This window comes from Boleophthalmus pectinirostris, unplaced genomic scaffold (genome assembly GCF_026225935.1).
Source record: "Boleophthalmus pectinirostris isolate CB_2022bp ecotype Guang Dong unplaced genomic scaffold, ASM2622593v1 HiC_scaffold_14, whole genome shotgun sequence".
NCBI classification, from domain to species: domain Eukaryota; kingdom Metazoa; phylum Chordata; class Actinopteri; order Gobiiformes; family Gobiidae; genus Boleophthalmus; species Boleophthalmus pectinirostris.
The window spans coordinates 2,884,230-2,899,161 of NW_026571047.1; the positions used below are offsets into that span (position 1 = coordinate 2,884,230).

The 14,932-nt window shown below is 42.1% G+C and overlaps 18 non-coding genes across 18 annotated transcripts; 14 read left to right on the forward strand and 4 right to left on the reverse strand.

The window, feature by feature from the left end:
• The first annotated feature begins 8,012 nt into the window (after window positions 1–8,012).
• trnat-ugu (transfer RNA threonine (anticodon UGU)) lies at window positions 8,013–8,086 on the forward strand. Its single transcript has one exon. It is a non-coding gene; the product is annotated as a tRNA-Thr (tRNA).
• A 260-nt stretch (window positions 8,087–8,346) lies between these two features.
• Window positions 8,347–8,419, reverse strand: trnaq-uug (transfer RNA glutamine (anticodon UUG)). Its single transcript has one exon. It is a non-coding gene; the product is annotated as a tRNA-Gln (tRNA).
• Window positions 8,420–8,846: 427 nt separating this feature from the next.
• Window positions 8,847–8,920, forward strand: trnat-cgu (transfer RNA threonine (anticodon CGU)). Its single transcript has one exon. It is a non-coding gene; the product is annotated as a tRNA-Thr (tRNA).
• Window positions 8,921–9,331: 411 nt separating this feature from the next.
• On the forward strand, window positions 9,332–9,405 carry trnat-ugu (transfer RNA threonine (anticodon UGU)). Its single transcript has one exon. It is a non-coding gene; the product is annotated as a tRNA-Thr (tRNA).
• A 235-nt stretch (window positions 9,406–9,640) lies between these two features.
• Window positions 9,641–9,714, forward strand: trnat-agu (transfer RNA threonine (anticodon AGU)). The gene has a single exon. It is a non-coding gene; the product is annotated as a tRNA-Thr (tRNA).
• A 259-nt stretch (window positions 9,715–9,973) lies between these two features.
• trnar-ucg (transfer RNA arginine (anticodon UCG)) lies at window positions 9,974–10,046 on the reverse strand. Its single transcript has one exon. It is a non-coding gene; the product is annotated as a tRNA-Arg (tRNA).
• Window positions 10,047–10,479: 433 nt separating this feature from the next.
• trnat-agu (transfer RNA threonine (anticodon AGU)) lies at window positions 10,480–10,553 on the forward strand. Its single transcript has one exon. It is a non-coding gene; the product is annotated as a tRNA-Thr (tRNA).
• Window positions 10,554–10,864: 311 nt separating this feature from the next.
• trnat-ugu (transfer RNA threonine (anticodon UGU)) lies at window positions 10,865–10,938 on the forward strand. The gene has a single exon. It is a non-coding gene; the product is annotated as a tRNA-Thr (tRNA).
• Window positions 10,939–11,173: 235 nt separating this feature from the next.
• Window positions 11,174–11,247, forward strand: trnat-agu (transfer RNA threonine (anticodon AGU)). Its single transcript has one exon. It is a non-coding gene; the product is annotated as a tRNA-Thr (tRNA).
• Window positions 11,248–11,705: 458 nt separating this feature from the next.
• Window positions 11,706–11,779, forward strand: trnat-ugu (transfer RNA threonine (anticodon UGU)). The gene has a single exon. It is a non-coding gene; the product is annotated as a tRNA-Thr (tRNA).
• A 249-nt stretch (window positions 11,780–12,028) lies between these two features.
• trnar-ucg (transfer RNA arginine (anticodon UCG)) lies at window positions 12,029–12,101 on the reverse strand. Its single transcript has one exon. It is a non-coding gene; the product is annotated as a tRNA-Arg (tRNA).
• A 117-nt stretch (window positions 12,102–12,218) lies between these two features.
• Window positions 12,219–12,292, forward strand: trnat-cgu (transfer RNA threonine (anticodon CGU)). The gene has a single exon. It is a non-coding gene; the product is annotated as a tRNA-Thr (tRNA).
• A 239-nt stretch (window positions 12,293–12,531) lies between these two features.
• trnat-agu (transfer RNA threonine (anticodon AGU)) lies at window positions 12,532–12,605 on the forward strand. Its single transcript has one exon. It is a non-coding gene; the product is annotated as a tRNA-Thr (tRNA).
• A 455-nt stretch (window positions 12,606–13,060) lies between these two features.
• Window positions 13,061–13,134, forward strand: trnat-ugu (transfer RNA threonine (anticodon UGU)). Its single transcript has one exon. It is a non-coding gene; the product is annotated as a tRNA-Thr (tRNA).
• A 249-nt stretch (window positions 13,135–13,383) lies between these two features.
• Window positions 13,384–13,456, reverse strand: trnar-ucg (transfer RNA arginine (anticodon UCG)). Its single transcript has one exon. It is a non-coding gene; the product is annotated as a tRNA-Arg (tRNA).
• Window positions 13,457–13,884: 428 nt separating this feature from the next.
• trnat-cgu (transfer RNA threonine (anticodon CGU)) lies at window positions 13,885–13,958 on the forward strand. The gene has a single exon. It is a non-coding gene; the product is annotated as a tRNA-Thr (tRNA).
• A 409-nt stretch (window positions 13,959–14,367) lies between these two features.
• Window positions 14,368–14,441, forward strand: trnat-ugu (transfer RNA threonine (anticodon UGU)). The gene has a single exon. It is a non-coding gene; the product is annotated as a tRNA-Thr (tRNA).
• Window positions 14,442–14,676: 235 nt separating this feature from the next.
• On the forward strand, window positions 14,677–14,750 carry trnat-agu (transfer RNA threonine (anticodon AGU)). The gene has a single exon. It is a non-coding gene; the product is annotated as a tRNA-Thr (tRNA).
• The last annotated feature ends 182 nt before the right edge of the window (window positions 14,751–14,932 follow it).

Genomic DNA, 14,932 nt, shown 5'->3' on the forward strand with positions numbered 1-14,932 from the left:
GCATCCGGAACAGATGCCCGAGCCACCTCAACTGGCTCCTCTCGACGTGGAGGAGCAGCGGCTCTACTCCGAGCTCCTCCCGTGTGACTGAGCTCCTCACCCTATCTCTAAGGGAGACACCCAGCCACCCTGCGGCCCAGCCACCCTTCTGTGTTTACAGAAGCTGTCTAAACATGGACGCGAGCATTGAGCACCTGGAGATTTTAAAGTTCCTCTCGTACCGGAGCCAGAACATGAACAACTTACTTGTTTTAAGGAGGAGATTGAGAAGGAGAAGAACGAGGTTTTTGGCTGTAGCGGTTTGTTGGACAGCGGCAGCGACGTCCGTTGAAAGGAACGTGTGGATGTGGAGACGGAGCCAAGAGTGGTGAGTGGTGATGTGCTTCACTTCAGTGACTCAGAGTTCATTAACAATTTTCGCCTACTTCAGCACAGAATAGTGACGTTTGTGGCTTGTTGATAACGTGTAGGTCGAATGAATGCACTTTGGCCGTTCACACTGAAGTCGCATGTCAAAGGATCGGACATGTATCGGTTTCAGGAGCACATATCCAAGTGTCCTGGGTCGCATTTGAAAAAATCGGATCGGTGTGGTTCAGACTGTCATTAAAAGATCAGATACAGGTCACATAGAGGCCAAAAAATCAGATTTGGGTCACTTAAGGCTGCAGTCTGAACACAGCCTAAGTCTCAGGCTGCAGGTTGATTAAATTAAATATTAAAACATCTTTCAGTGCAGAGTGTTTTTGTTGTTTTCTTGTTTCCACATGAAGGCTTAAATCCTGAGAGACCAAACTGACTAAAAAACAGTAGTAGTGTTGTAGTGTCTTCCCTTAAATTGGTCCAGGCCTCTTATTCAGTTTTCCTGGTGTGCATGTAAATGGAACTGTTGTGAATGAGAATTAGCAATTAGGCGAGTGCCATCTGCGCCCTCCCCAAGCCCAGAGATCCTGACAGGCTGGGATCTACAGGACTGACAGCTGACAGGGCCGGCCCTGCTCCACTCTGCCTCTTTACTGGGTTATGTATGAGCTATTGGCCTCATTACGGAGCTGCCTCGATGCACTCTGCAAGCAGCGAACACGTTTAAGTTTCCGCTGGTCCCACGTGGTTCAAGTCAGGAATAGCAAGAACAGGTATCCCTGTGCCTTTGCTACAAATGAGACTTGTTATGTAAAATGACTCTTTTGACATTCAAAAATAGAACTTATACAATCATAAATACATTTTTGTGAGGTTGTCTCTATGCAAAATGATTGGTTTCAGCTTTGCAATAGAGGCTTTGCACCGTCACGTGACCCCTATAGCAACGGTACCTATGCCGCCATGACACCGGGCAACACTATGCCATTGACTTCAGCAGCATCGGAGAAACATGGGCAGGTTTTGTTGAGTATTTGGTTGTTCTAGACGCTCTGAACGGGATAAAACAATTAATTTATTCACTGTTCCTCTGGAAGTTACTCATCAGGAGCTCAAACAAGAGAATTATCGAAAAAAAGACGTATTTTATGACTAAAGAACATAAACCGCGAAGAGATTTCCTATGGTACCATCAAGACACACTCACGTCACTTTCATCAAGGTATTTGCTATTTAAATAGTTTCATAGTTTATTTAATGAGAGAAGCACATTTACTGAACTAAAATTTAAAAAGAAAACATTTGCAGTGTGAGTGGCAGTAGAAACTGTATCTTCCAACGCACATATTAACATGTCACTCATCGTAGGATTGTGTTCTTTATTGCCTTGTTTATCCACAACTATGTCTTGTAGAATTAATTGCTTTTTGCGAGCGGATCTCTCTAACGTTCGTGAGGATCTTTTCATGGCCGATTCTTCGAGGTTCGGCTCACAGACTCTTCGACTCGTTCTAAATGTGCTTATTTCATTAAATAAACTATGAAACTATTTAAATAGCAAATACCTTGATGAAACTTTGGGTGTCTTGATGGTACCATTGGAAATCTCTTCCGCGTCTTTTTGTCGATAATTCCCTTGTTTGAGCTCCTGATGAGTCATTTCCAGAGGAACTGTGAAGAAATGATTCGTTTTATCCCGTTCAGACCGTCTAGAACAACCAAACATACAACAAAACCTGCCCATGTTTCTCCGATGCTGCTGAAGTCAATGACATAGTGTGCCCGGTGTCATGGCGGCGTAGGTACCGTTGCTATAGGGGTCACGTGACGGTGCAAAGCCTCTATACTGTAACAAGAAAGTGCTTCAAAATATTTCTTCTAATACTTTATATACACACACTTTTCTTAAATCAAACTATATGGTGTCATGCTGCTACTTTCTTCTTTTTTTAAACCGTTAAGATACTCTGGACTGAGCGCAATCACTATAATTACTGCCAATCAGGGGTCAGGAACAAAGCAAATTTTGTGAAATTGCTGTTTGAACAATGAAACACCTTAGATATGTACTTTTTTGTCAGACAGTGTAGTGTTTAAAGCTCCCATCTGTAATCAGAGTTGTCAATCTGCCCCCGTTGTATTCTCACACTTCAGTATGTTACTTCTGCCTGATAGTGTGCCAGATTTGACCTGACAGAAGAAGACCAGAGAGCAGAGTCCGTACAAAGGTCTGGTGAGGGGCTAGAGGAGGAGAGTGGAACAAGTAAAAAAAAAAAAAAAAGTATCAATATTGCTATTTACACTAAACAAAATGTAAAATACCGTATTTTCCGGGCTATTAGGCGCTCTGGATTATAAGACTCACTGTCATTAAATGGTCTATTTTTGAATTTTTTTCACAATTAAACCGCACCGGACTTTAAAGGAAACACAACAGTGTGATGGGTGAGTGGTTTTGTTAGTTTGGTGCGTTCACGGTGACTCTGGGCTTTGTTCAGTTGTGGCGTGTAGGGAGGGTGTTGTCTGGGACCAACGGATTGTCGGCGTGTTTGCCGTGACTCAGTTCAGCTTTGTCTAGAAGTGGCACATTGCACTCGCTTTTTCGGTTCGTTCCTCCGTTCCGTTCCTCGTCGTCGTGGAGTGATGAGTGTGTCTGTGGGTGTTTTTCGCTGTGCGGTCGCTGTCTGCTCAGTGCATGTTTGTGTGTTCTGCGGGTGGTGCGGCTTTGTAGTTTACTAAAGTCATACTAAGACACCCGAATAACTTCATATATAAGGTGCTCTGGATTATAAGACGCGCAGTCGTTTTTTGATAGGGTTAGAGGCTTAAGAGCGTGTTTAATAGCTGAGAAAATACGTTAACCAATGACCAACCTCATAATTTTGCACTAAATGCCCAGAAAACTTCAACGTTTAGATTCTGTTACCACCCAGTATGTGCCTGGCAGTGTCCTCAGCGGAAACATGACATTATGTTTCGTCGTCGCCCTCTCAGCTGCATGTGCATGAGGTGCTGATATGATAGGCCTGTGCACGGGTGGTATCGATCGCAGTAATGCCCAGTTTGCTCAGCTCTGGTGAAAGGTACACACGTGAGAGGCATGTTGTTGGCTAATGGCTACCATTCAGGATGTCAGATGTTGAGAGAGGAACATCATCTGCACAGATCAATCATCTGCTGCTGTAATCTGTGTTTATATAACCCAACAGGAATCATTCATCAACACATTGTTTTCAGAGATCTGGTAGGGACTTGGCAAGGCAACATGATCTGGAGAGCACATTTTCACAAAGTCATTCAAAGTAGTTTAGATTAAAACTCACAATACAATCAGACATCAGATAATCATTATAAAATGTATTTGAGAGGGAAACAGATAAAGAGTACAGTCTGATTTTGATTAAATCTCAGAGCAGCATTGTAGTTTGAGCGGAAGCCAACGGTGAAGTGCCCAAATGAAATAAAAACAAACCCGGAGATGCAGAGGAACATCCTTCAGCCTGTTTTTGAAAATCAGAAATACAGATTATTTTGTTTTTGAAAAGTATGCAAAGGGTATTTTGTGTATTTATGGACAAGTAAGAAAATGGATTTGAAGATAGATTTCTTATGAAAACACCAAATAACACTCAACGCTAACTTCATGAGGCAGATAATTAATGGCAATAATAATCTACTCTATGTATTGTGGTAATCCATTTACTGCAGCAGCAAATGAATTGGGAAAAATAAATAAATAAATAAATAAAATCAAAAAATGGTGGTTGGAAATGGCAAAAATTTAATAAAAAGGCTGATCACTAAAAGCTCGTAAATAAATAAATAAATAAATAAATAAATAAATAAATAATAAATAAATAAATCTATCAACTTGTATCCTGCCAATTTTATCAAAATCAGCTTCAAACAGAACAAGAATCTGATTATCACTTCTTCCCCTCCTTCTCTAAATACTTAATGGATTGGTGGAGCGTATCATTAACATGCCAGCTTTATTTAACTGGCCATTGGCATTGAACATTTAAAGACATGTAGGATTGATTATGTGTTAGTTACGCTGACGAGCTCGTCAGATGGCAGCAGTCTGTAGCGCCGAGTGCAATTTAAGAACACTGCGATGTTCATGAGTGTGTGACAGATCTGAGTTAGCAATAGAGTGTTGTACAAAGGCCAATTTGTCAATTGTCCAAATGCTAACCAAGGTGTAGACTGTTTTAAATTGAGAACACCTCATCTGCTGTATGGAGGTTGCTAGAAATGAAAAAAAAAAAAAAAAGGCGCAAATTGGTCATTTAAAAAATATTTTAAAATAACAGATAAGGCATTTACTAATCTTTTCATGGAATTAGATTATGTGATAGGCCTATTCCAGGGTGCTGGAGAGGAGGATCTGACCAATAGTCCAACCTCGGTTTCAGGAGGAGCACTGGACCAGCTTTACACCCTCCATCGGGTGCTGGAGGGTTCATGGGAATTTGCCCAACCACTCCACATTTGCTTTGTGGATCTGGAGAAGGGATTCGCCCATGTCCCTCATGGTGTCCTGTGGGGGGTGTTGGGAAGGTGACTTTTAAAATGTATTCTCCTACAGATTACATACCCCAAAATGTAGTTTGTAACGGAATCCATTAAATTACTTAAAGTGAGTAATGTAATCTGAATACTTTGGATTACTTGATTTGCTGTAGAGAAGCAAAGACGAGGAAATCTTCACATAAGATGTTTTGTCTGATAAAAGAAAAAAAACAAACAAAAAAACAGACTTTACTTAACCAAATTAAAAATATTATTGATAGAAGAGGAGGAGACACGGTCCACGCAGCATGATTTAGTCCTGTTAAATCCTGGTTTAGACCTGGTTTTAGTCCTGGTTTAGTCCCAGTTTAGACCTGGTTTTAGACCCGGTTTAGACCTGGTTTTAGACCTGGCTTAGACCTGGTTTGGACCTGGTTCAGTGTCTGGCAATGAGTGGAATACCGTGGAAAAAAAAAGGGATATAGTCCGAAATGTGAAAACAGGAAAATACCACCATGTAATCCATTTATTTCAACAAAGTAACTGTAATCCAATTACCACTCACTGAAACAGTAACTGTAACCGAATACAGTTACTCATAATTTGTACTCTGATTACAAAACTCATTGTAACAGATTACATGTACCATTACATGGTGCATGGGGGGGGGACCCTTTGCTAAGACTGTCCAGTCCCTGAATGACCGGAGCAGGAGCTGTGCTTTTATTTATTTATTTATTTAGTTAGTTAGTTAATGAGACAGGGACAGTGCACAAATTTTACATTAACTTTAACATGAGAAATGCATTGTATCAGGTCGTAGCACCAGTGCTCATTTCTACCTGTTGTCCCTGGGCAGATTCATTGATTGATTGTATTTCATTGATCTTAGTTAGTGTTCATTGCTGGCAGTAATACAGACCTGTTCCCGGTGCATGTTGGACTCCGTCAGGGCTGCCTTTTGTCACCGACTCTGTTCATTTATGGACAGAATTTCTAGGTGTGGTCAGGGGCCAGATGAGGTCCGGTTTGGGGACCACAGAATCTCATCTCTGCTGTTTGCAGATGATGTTGTCCTAATGACTCCATCAAGCCAGGACCTGCAGTACGCATTGGGGCAGTTTGCAGTCGAGTGTGAAGGGATGGGATGAGAATCAGCACTTCCAAGTCCAAGGCCATGGTTCACAACCACAAAAAGTTGGCTTGCCCTCTCCAGGTGGGTGGAGGGTCCTTACCTCAAGTGGAGGAGTTCAAGTATCTCGGGGTCTTCTTCACGAGTGAGGGGAGAATAGAGTGTGAGATTGAAAGGCAGATCGGTGCAGCTGCTGCAGTGATGCGGACCTATCCTCACCTATGGCAACATGAGAGGGGCTCGGTATACAGCCGCTGCTCCTCCACGTTGAGAGGAGCAGCTGAGGTGGCTTGGGCATCTGTTCTGAATGCCCCTGGGCACCTCCCACAGGATGAGTTCCAGGTATGTCCCACCAGAAGGAGACTCAAGACACGCTGGAATGACTATGCCACTGGGCTGGACTGGGAATGCCTCAGTGTCCCCCTGGAAGAACAGGAGGAAGTAACCAGGGTGAAGGAAGTTGGGGAGTCCCTGCTTAGACTGCTTCCCCCACAACCCAGCCCCGGATAAGCAGAAGAAATGGATGGATGATTATGTGACAGTTCATTCAAAATATTTGAAAAAATAGCAATTTATGATAATGAACCTCATGCATGACACGTTTGATTTTGTACACAGACCTTCTTAAAAAGCTTTTTTAATTTAGTTTTTATTAATGTATTATTATTATTATTATTATTATTATTATTATTATTATTATTATTATTATTATTATTATTATACAAATTGTAATTCTAAGTCTGACCCCTTATCTATTAGACCACATGGTCACAGAAAATCTTCCATTGATTCGTGCTCTGGGGCTTAGCTGGTTGAAGCATCTTTCTAGTATACAGGAGGGCTTGGGTTCAAACCCCAGCATCCATCTGGAAACACTCAAAAAACAAGCATACTCTGGTAACCATAAAGTGATTTGAAGCCTTCTCCCTTGAATTGAGACACATTACTTAACTGGTCACAATTTCACAATTTCCCATTCAAACACCAGTGTACTCAGACACTGGTATTAAGTGTCTGGCCCAACACCACAGCAGCGATCTTCTGTTGTTGATGTTGAGAGCAAGATTTCAACCTCCAACCTTGAGATTAGTGGACAAACAATCTTAACCAATCAAGCTACTGCAACAACTGAATACACCGTACCAACACTAGATTTTTACCCGAGTGCATGTGGTTTGTTCGTGTCAACGTGGCGCTGTGGCTTAGCTGGTTAAAGTGCCTCTCTCTTAAACAGGAGATCCTAGGTTGAAATCACAGCAGTGCCTTTCCACAATTGAGTCTCCTACATAAACATTTCAAAACCAAGAATACACTGAAAGACCATGAAGGAGCTTGAGCACTCAATCTCATGGTCCGCAGTTGGACGCTTTACACGTTAGGCCACACGGTCATGGACATCATTTATCTCCTAGCTTGTGAAGGATCATGTCTGAATTATTCACAATACGCTAAGTGCCGAAATTTTACCTTTCTTTCATGTAAGCGCTGTGGCTTAGCTGGTCAAAAGCGCCTGTCTAGTAAACAGGAGATCATGGGTTCAAATCCCAGCAGTGCCTTTCCACATTCTGTTGCTGTCTGTGAACATTCTAGAATTGAGGTTGCATTAAGCACCATCAAAGGATTCAAATGCTCAGTCTTCTGATCCCAAGTTTGCCAGCATATCAATGCCTAATCATGAAATAATTCAAATCCTCACTCTTGTGAACTGAAGTTCATAAAAGCTGGTCAATGACTTAACAGGACATCCTGGGTTCAAGTCAGTGCCTTTCTGCAAGTGGGTCTCTTATGTAAACATTTCAAAACCAAGAATACACTGAGAAAAACAGCTTGAGCACTCAATCTCATGGTCTTCAGTCACACGCCTTATACGTTAGACCACACAGTCATGGGTGTCTTTTATTTCCTAACTTGTGAAGTAACAGGATAATTTGTCAGAATGTTGTTCACAATACGCCAAGTGCCCAAATTTTACCTTTCTTTCATGGTTGATTTCGAAAATGTAGGCGCTGTGGCTTAGCTGGTCAAAGCACCTGTCTTGTAAACAGGAGATCCTGGGTTCAAATCCCAGCAGTGCCTTTCGACCTTCTATTATCATCTGTGAACATTCTAAAATTGAGATTGTACTGAGAGTCAAGGGAGTTAAATCTTCTGATCTCAAGTCAGACCGCATATTGATGCCTAATCACAAGATGATTCCAATCGTCCCTCCTGTCAACTGAAGTCCATATAAGCTGATCATTGTGCTTCTTGCCTCCACAGGACATCCTGGGTTCAAATCCCAGCAGTGCCTTTTCACATTCTGTTCTGTAAATATTCAAAAGCCAAGCATTATCAAGTAACCACGAAGGGACTTGAACCCTCAATCTTCTGATCCAAAGTCAGACGCCTTATCCATTAGGCCACGTGGTCATGTATGGAGTTTGTTTTCTAGATTGTGAAGGAGCAGGATAACTTATCTGACTGTTTTTTTAGATATGCCAAGTGCCCAGATTTTAGCTTCCTTTCATGGTCACATCTGAAAGTGTAGGCGCTGTGGCTTAGCTGGTCAAAGTGCCTATCTCATAAACAGGAGATCCTAGATTCAAATCCCAGCAGTGCCTTTCCACATTTGGGTCTCTTACATAAACATTTCAAAACCAAGAATACACTGAAAAACCACAAAGCAGCTTGAGCACTCAGTCCCATGGTCCGCACTCAAGTGCCTTATAGGTTAGGCCACACAGTCATGGCTTAGTTCCTAACTTGTGAAGGAGCAGGATTGTTTGTCTGAATGTCATTCACAAAAGGCCAAGTGCTGAAATTTTACCTTTCTTCCATGGTTAGTTTAGAAAATGTAGGCGCTGTGGCTTAGCTGGTCAAAGTGCCTGTCTCGTAAACAGGAGATCCTGGGGTCAAATCCCAACAGTGCCTTTCCACATTCTGATATCTTCTGTAAATATTCTAAAAGCAAGCATGCACTGATAGCCACAAAAGGATTTGAACCCTTACTTTCCTTACCTGAAATCCATGTTAGGTGGTCAGAACACCTGTCTACTTAAAAGGACATCCTGAGTTCAAATCCCAGCAGTGCCTTTTCACATTCTCTTTCTCTGTGGGTAACATCAAAACAATCAAACATAATCTGATTACCACAAAAGTGGGTCAAAGCCTGATTCTTTTCACCTCAAGTCATATTCCATATGTATTAGGCCACGTGGTCATCGAAGTGCTATAATGGTGTAATTTTAAATGTGCTGCATGATTTGAAAAACTGGACCGCGTTAACGTCGTAACCAATAACGGGTTTTCATCTGCGTGCATGTGCGTAAAATACAAATGCAAGGTGCTGTGGCTTAGCTGGTCAAAGCGCCTGTCTTGTAAACAGGAGATCCTGGGTTCGAATCCCAGCAGTGCCTTCCCACATTAGGGTCTCTTACGTAAACATTTCAAAACCAAGAATACACTGACAAAGCAGCTTGAGCACTCAACTCACGGTCCACAGTAATATAACCTTATACGTTAGACCACACAGTCATGGGTGTCTTTTATTTCCTAACTTGTGAGGGAGCAGGATCATTTGTCTGAATGTCATTCACAATACGCCAAGTGCCGAAATTTTACCTTTCTTTCATGGTTTGTTTAGAAAATGTAGGCGCTGTGGCTTAGCTGGTTAAAGCACCTGTCTAGTAAACAGGAGATCCTGGGTTCAAGTCCCAGCAGTGCCTTTCTAACTCCTGTTGTTGTTTGTGAACATTCTAGAATTGAGGTTGCATTAAGCAAGGGATTCAAGGGATTCAAACGATTAGTCTTCCGATCCCAAGTCTGACAGCGTATCGATACCTAATCTTGAAATGATTCAAATCCTCACTCTCGTGAACTGAAGTTCATAAAAGTTGGTCAATGCGCTTTTTGACTTAACAGGACATCCTGGGTTCAAATCCCACATTCTGTTCTGTAAATATTCAAAAGCCAAGCATGATCAACCAACCACGAAGGGATTTGAACCCTCAATCTTCTGATCCGAAGTCAGACGCCTTATCCATTAGGCCACGTGGTCATGTATGGAGTTTGTTTTCTAGATTGTGAAGGAGCAGGATAACTTATCTGACTGTTTTTTTAGATATGCCAAGTGCCCAGATTTTAGCTTCCTTTCATGGTCACATCTGAAAGTGTAGGCGCTGTGGCTTAGCTGGTCAAAGTGCCTGTCTCATAAACAGGAGATCCTAGATTCAAATCCCAGCAGTGCCTTTCCACATTTGGGTCTCTTACGTAAACGTTTCAGAACCAAGAATACACTGAAAAACCACAAAGCAGCTTGAGCACTCAGTCCCATGGTCCGCACTCAAGTGCCTTATAGGTTAGGCCACACAGTCATGGCTGTGTTTTATTTCTTAACTTGTGAAGGAGCAGGATCATTTGTCTTAATGTCATTCACAAAACGCCAAGTGCCGAAATTTTACCTTTCTTTCATGGTTTGTTTAGAAAATGTAGGCGCTGTGGCTTAGCTGGTTAAAGCACCTGTCTAGTAAACAGGAGATCCTGGGTTCAAGTCCCAGCAGTGCCTTTCCACCTCCTGTTGTTGTTTGTAAACATTCTGGAATTGAGGTTGCATTAAGTACCATCAAGGGATTCAAACGCTTAGTCTTCTGATCCCAAGTCTGACAGCATGACGATGTCTTATCATAAAATGATTCAAATCTTCAACCACGAAGGGACTTGAACCCTCAGTCAGACGCCTTATCCATTAGGCCACGTGGTCATGTATGGAGTTTGTTTTCTAGATTGTGAAGGAGCAGGATAACTTATCTGACTTTTCTTTAGAAATGCCAAGTGCCCAGATTTTAGCTTCCTTTCATGGTCACATCTGAATGTGTAGGCGCTGTGGCTTAGCTGGTCAAAGTGCCTGTCTTGTAAACAGGAGATCCTGGGTTCAAATCCCAGCAGTGCCTTTCCACATTTGGGTCTCTTACGTAAACATTTCAAAACCAAGAATACACTGACAAAGCAGCTTGAGCACTCAACTCACGGTCCGCAGTAATATAACCTTATACGTTAGACCACACAGTCATGGGTGTCTTTTATTTCCTAACTTGTGAGGGAGCAGGATCATTTGTCTGAATGTCATTCACAATACGCCAAGTGCCGAAATTTTACCTTTCTTTCATGGTTCGTTTAGAAAATGTAGGCGCTGTGGCTTAGCTGGTTAAAGCACCTGTCTAGTAAACAGGAGATCCTGGGTTCAAGTCCCAGCAGTGCCTTTCCAACTCCTGTTGTTGTTGTTTGTGAACATTCTAGAATTGAGGTTGCATTAAGCACCATCAAGGGATTCAAACGCGTAGTCTTCTGATCCCAAGTCTGACAGCGTATTGATGCCTAATCTTGAAATGATTCAAATCCTCACTCTTGTGAACTGAAGTTCATAAAAGTTGGTCAATGCACTTTTTGACTTAACAGGACATCCTGGGTTCAAGTCAGTGCCTTTCCGCAAGTGGGTCTCTTACGTAAACATTTCAAAACCAAGAATACACTGAGAAAAACAGCTTGAGCACTCAATCTCATGGTCTTCAGTCACACGCCTTATACGTTAGACCACACAGTCATGGGTGTCTTTTATTTCCTAACTTGTGAAGTAACGGGATCATTTGTCAGAATGTTGTTCACAATACGCCAAGTGCCCAAATTTTACCTTTCTTTCATGGTTGGTTTAGAAAACGTAGGCGCTGTGGCTTAGCTGGTCAAAGCACCTGTCTTGTAAACAGGAGATCCTGGGTTCAAATCCCAGCAGTGCCTTTTGACCTTCTATTATCATCTGTGAACATTCTAAAATTGAGATTGTACTGAGAGCCATCAAGGGAGTTAAATCTTCTGATCTCAAGTCAGACCGCATATTGATGCCTAATCATGAGATGATTCCAATCGTCCCTCCTGTCAACTGAAGTCCATATAAGCTGATCATTGTGCTTCTTGCCTCCACAGGATATCCTGGGTTCAAATCCCACATTCTGTTCTGTAAATATTCAAAAGCCAAGCATGATCAACCAACCACGAAGGGATTTGAACCCTCAATCTTCTGATCCGAAGTCAGACGCCTTATCCATTAGGCCACATGGTCATGTATGGAGTTTGTTTTCTAGATTGTGAAGGAGCAGGATAACTTATCTGACTGTTTTTTTAGATATGCCAAGTGCCCAGATTTTAGCTTCCTTTCATGGTCACATCTGAATGTGTAGGCGCTGTGGCTTAGCTGGTCAAAGTGCCTGTCTCGTAAACAGGAGATCCTGGGTTCGAATCCCAGCAGTGCCTTCTCACATTTAGAGTCTCTTACGTAAACATTTCAAAACCAAGAATACACTGACAAAGCAGCTTGAGCACTCAACTTACGATGGTCCGCAGTAATATAACCTTATACATTAGACCACACAGTCATGGGTGTCTTTTATTTCCTAACTTGTGAAGGAGCAGGATCATTTGTCTGAATGTCATTCACAAAACGCCAAGTGCCGAAATTTTACCTTTCTTTCATGGTTCGTTTAGAAAATGTAGGCGCTGTGGCTTAGCTGGTTAAAGCACCTGTCTAGTAAACAGGAGATCCTGGGTTCAAGTCCCAGCAGTGCCTTTCCAACTCCTGTTGTTGTTTGTGAACATTCTAGAATTGAGGTTGCATTAAGCACCATCAAGGGATTCAAACACTTAGTCTTCTGATCCCAAGTCTGACAGCGTATCGATGCCTAATCTTGAAATGATTCAAATCCTCATTCTTGTGAACTGAAGTTCATGAAAGTTGGTCAATGCGCTTTTTGACTTAACAGGACATCCTGGGTTCAAGTCAGTGCCTTTCCGCAAGTGGGTCTCTTACGTAAACATTTCAAAACCAAGAATACACTGAGAAAAACAGCTTGAGCACTCAATCTCATGGTCTTCAGTCACACGCCTTATACGTTAGACCACACAGTCATGGGTGTCTTTTATTTCCTAACTTGTGAAGTAACGGGATCATTTGTCAGAATGTTGTTCACAATACGCCAAGTGCCCAAATTTTACCTTTCTTTCATGGTTGGTTTAGAAAACGTAGGCGCTGTGGCTTAGCTGGTCAAAGCACCTGTCTTGTAAACAGGAGATCCTGGGTTCAAATCCCAGCGGTGCCTTTTGACCTTCTATTATCATCTGTGAACATTCTAAAATTGAGATTGTACTGAGAGCCATCAAGGGAGTTAAATCTTCTGATCTCAAGTCAGACCGCATATTGATGCCTAATCATGAGATGATTCCAATCGTCCCTCCTGTCAACTGAAGTCCATATAAGCTGATCATTGTGCTTCTTGCCTCCACAGGACATCCTGGGTTCAAATCCCACATTCTGTTCTGTAAATATTCAAAAGCCAAGCATGATCAACCAACCACGAAGGGATTTGAACCCTCAATCTTCTGATCCGAAGTCAGACGCCTTATCCATTAGGCCACGTGGTCATGTATGGAGTTTGTTTTCTAGATTGTGAAGGAGCAGGATAACTTATCTAACTGTTTTTTTAGATATGCCAAGTGCCCAGATTTTAGCTTCCTTTCATGGTCACATCTGAAAGTGTAGGCGCTGTGGCTTAGCTGGTCAAAGTGCCTATCTCATAAACAGGAGATCCTAGATTCAAATCCCAGCAGTGCCTTTCCACATTTGGGTCTCTTACATAAACATTTCAAAACCAAGAATACACTGAAAAACCACAAAGCAGCTTGAGCACTCAATCCCATGGTCCGCACTCAAGTGCCTTATAGGTTAGGCCACACAGTCATGGCTTAGTTCCTAACTTGTGAAGGAGCAGGATTGTTTGTCTGAATGTCATTCACAAAAGGCCAAGTGCTGAAATTTTAACCTTTTCTTCATGGTTAGTTTAGAAAATGTAGGCGCTGTGGCTTAGCTGGTCAAAGTGCCTGTCTCGTAAACAGGAGATCCTGGGGTCAAATCCCAACAGTGCCTTTCCACATTCTGATATCTTCTGTAAATATTCTAAAAGCAAGCATGCACTGATAGCCACAAAAGGATTTGAACCCTTACTTTCCTTACCTGAAATCCATGTTAGGTGGTCAGAACACCTGTCTACTTAAAAGGACATCCTGAGTTCAAATCCCAGCAGTGCCTTTTCACATTCTCTTTCTCTGTGGTAACATCAAAACAATCAAACATAATCTGATTACCACAAAAGTGGGTCAAAGCCTGACTCTTTTCACCTCAAGTCATATTCCATATGTATTAGGCCACGTGGTCATCGAAGTGCTATAATGGTGTAATTTTAAATGTGCTGCATGATTTGAAAAACTGGACCGCGTTAACGTCGTAACCAATAACGGTTTTCATCTGCGTGCATGTGCGTTAAATACAAATGCAAGGTGCTGTGGCTTAGCTGGTCAAAGCGCCTGTCCTGTAAACAAGAGATCCTGGGTTCAAATCCCAGCAGTGCCTTCCCACATTAGGGTCTCTTACGTAAACATTTCAAAACCAAGAATACACTGACAAAGCAGCTTGAGCACTCAACTCACGGTCCACAGTAATATAACCTTATACGTTAGACCACACAGTCATGGGTGTCTTTTATTTCCTAACTTGTGAGGGAGCAGGATCATTTGTCTGAATGTCATTCACAATACGCCAAGTGCCGAAATTTTACCTTTCTTTCATGGTTTGTTTAGAAAATGTAGGCGCTGTGGCTTAGCTGGTTAAAGCACCTGTCTAGTAAACAGGAGATCCTGGGTTCAAGTCCCAGCAGTGCCTTTCTAACTTCTGTTGTTGTTTGTAAACATTCTAGAATTGAGGTTGCATTAAGCACCATCAAGGGATTCAAACGATTAGTCTTCCGATCCCAAGTCTGACAGCGTATCGATGCCTAATCTTGAAATGATTCAAATCCTCACTCTCGTGAACTGAAGTTCATAAAAGTTGGTCAATGCGCTTTT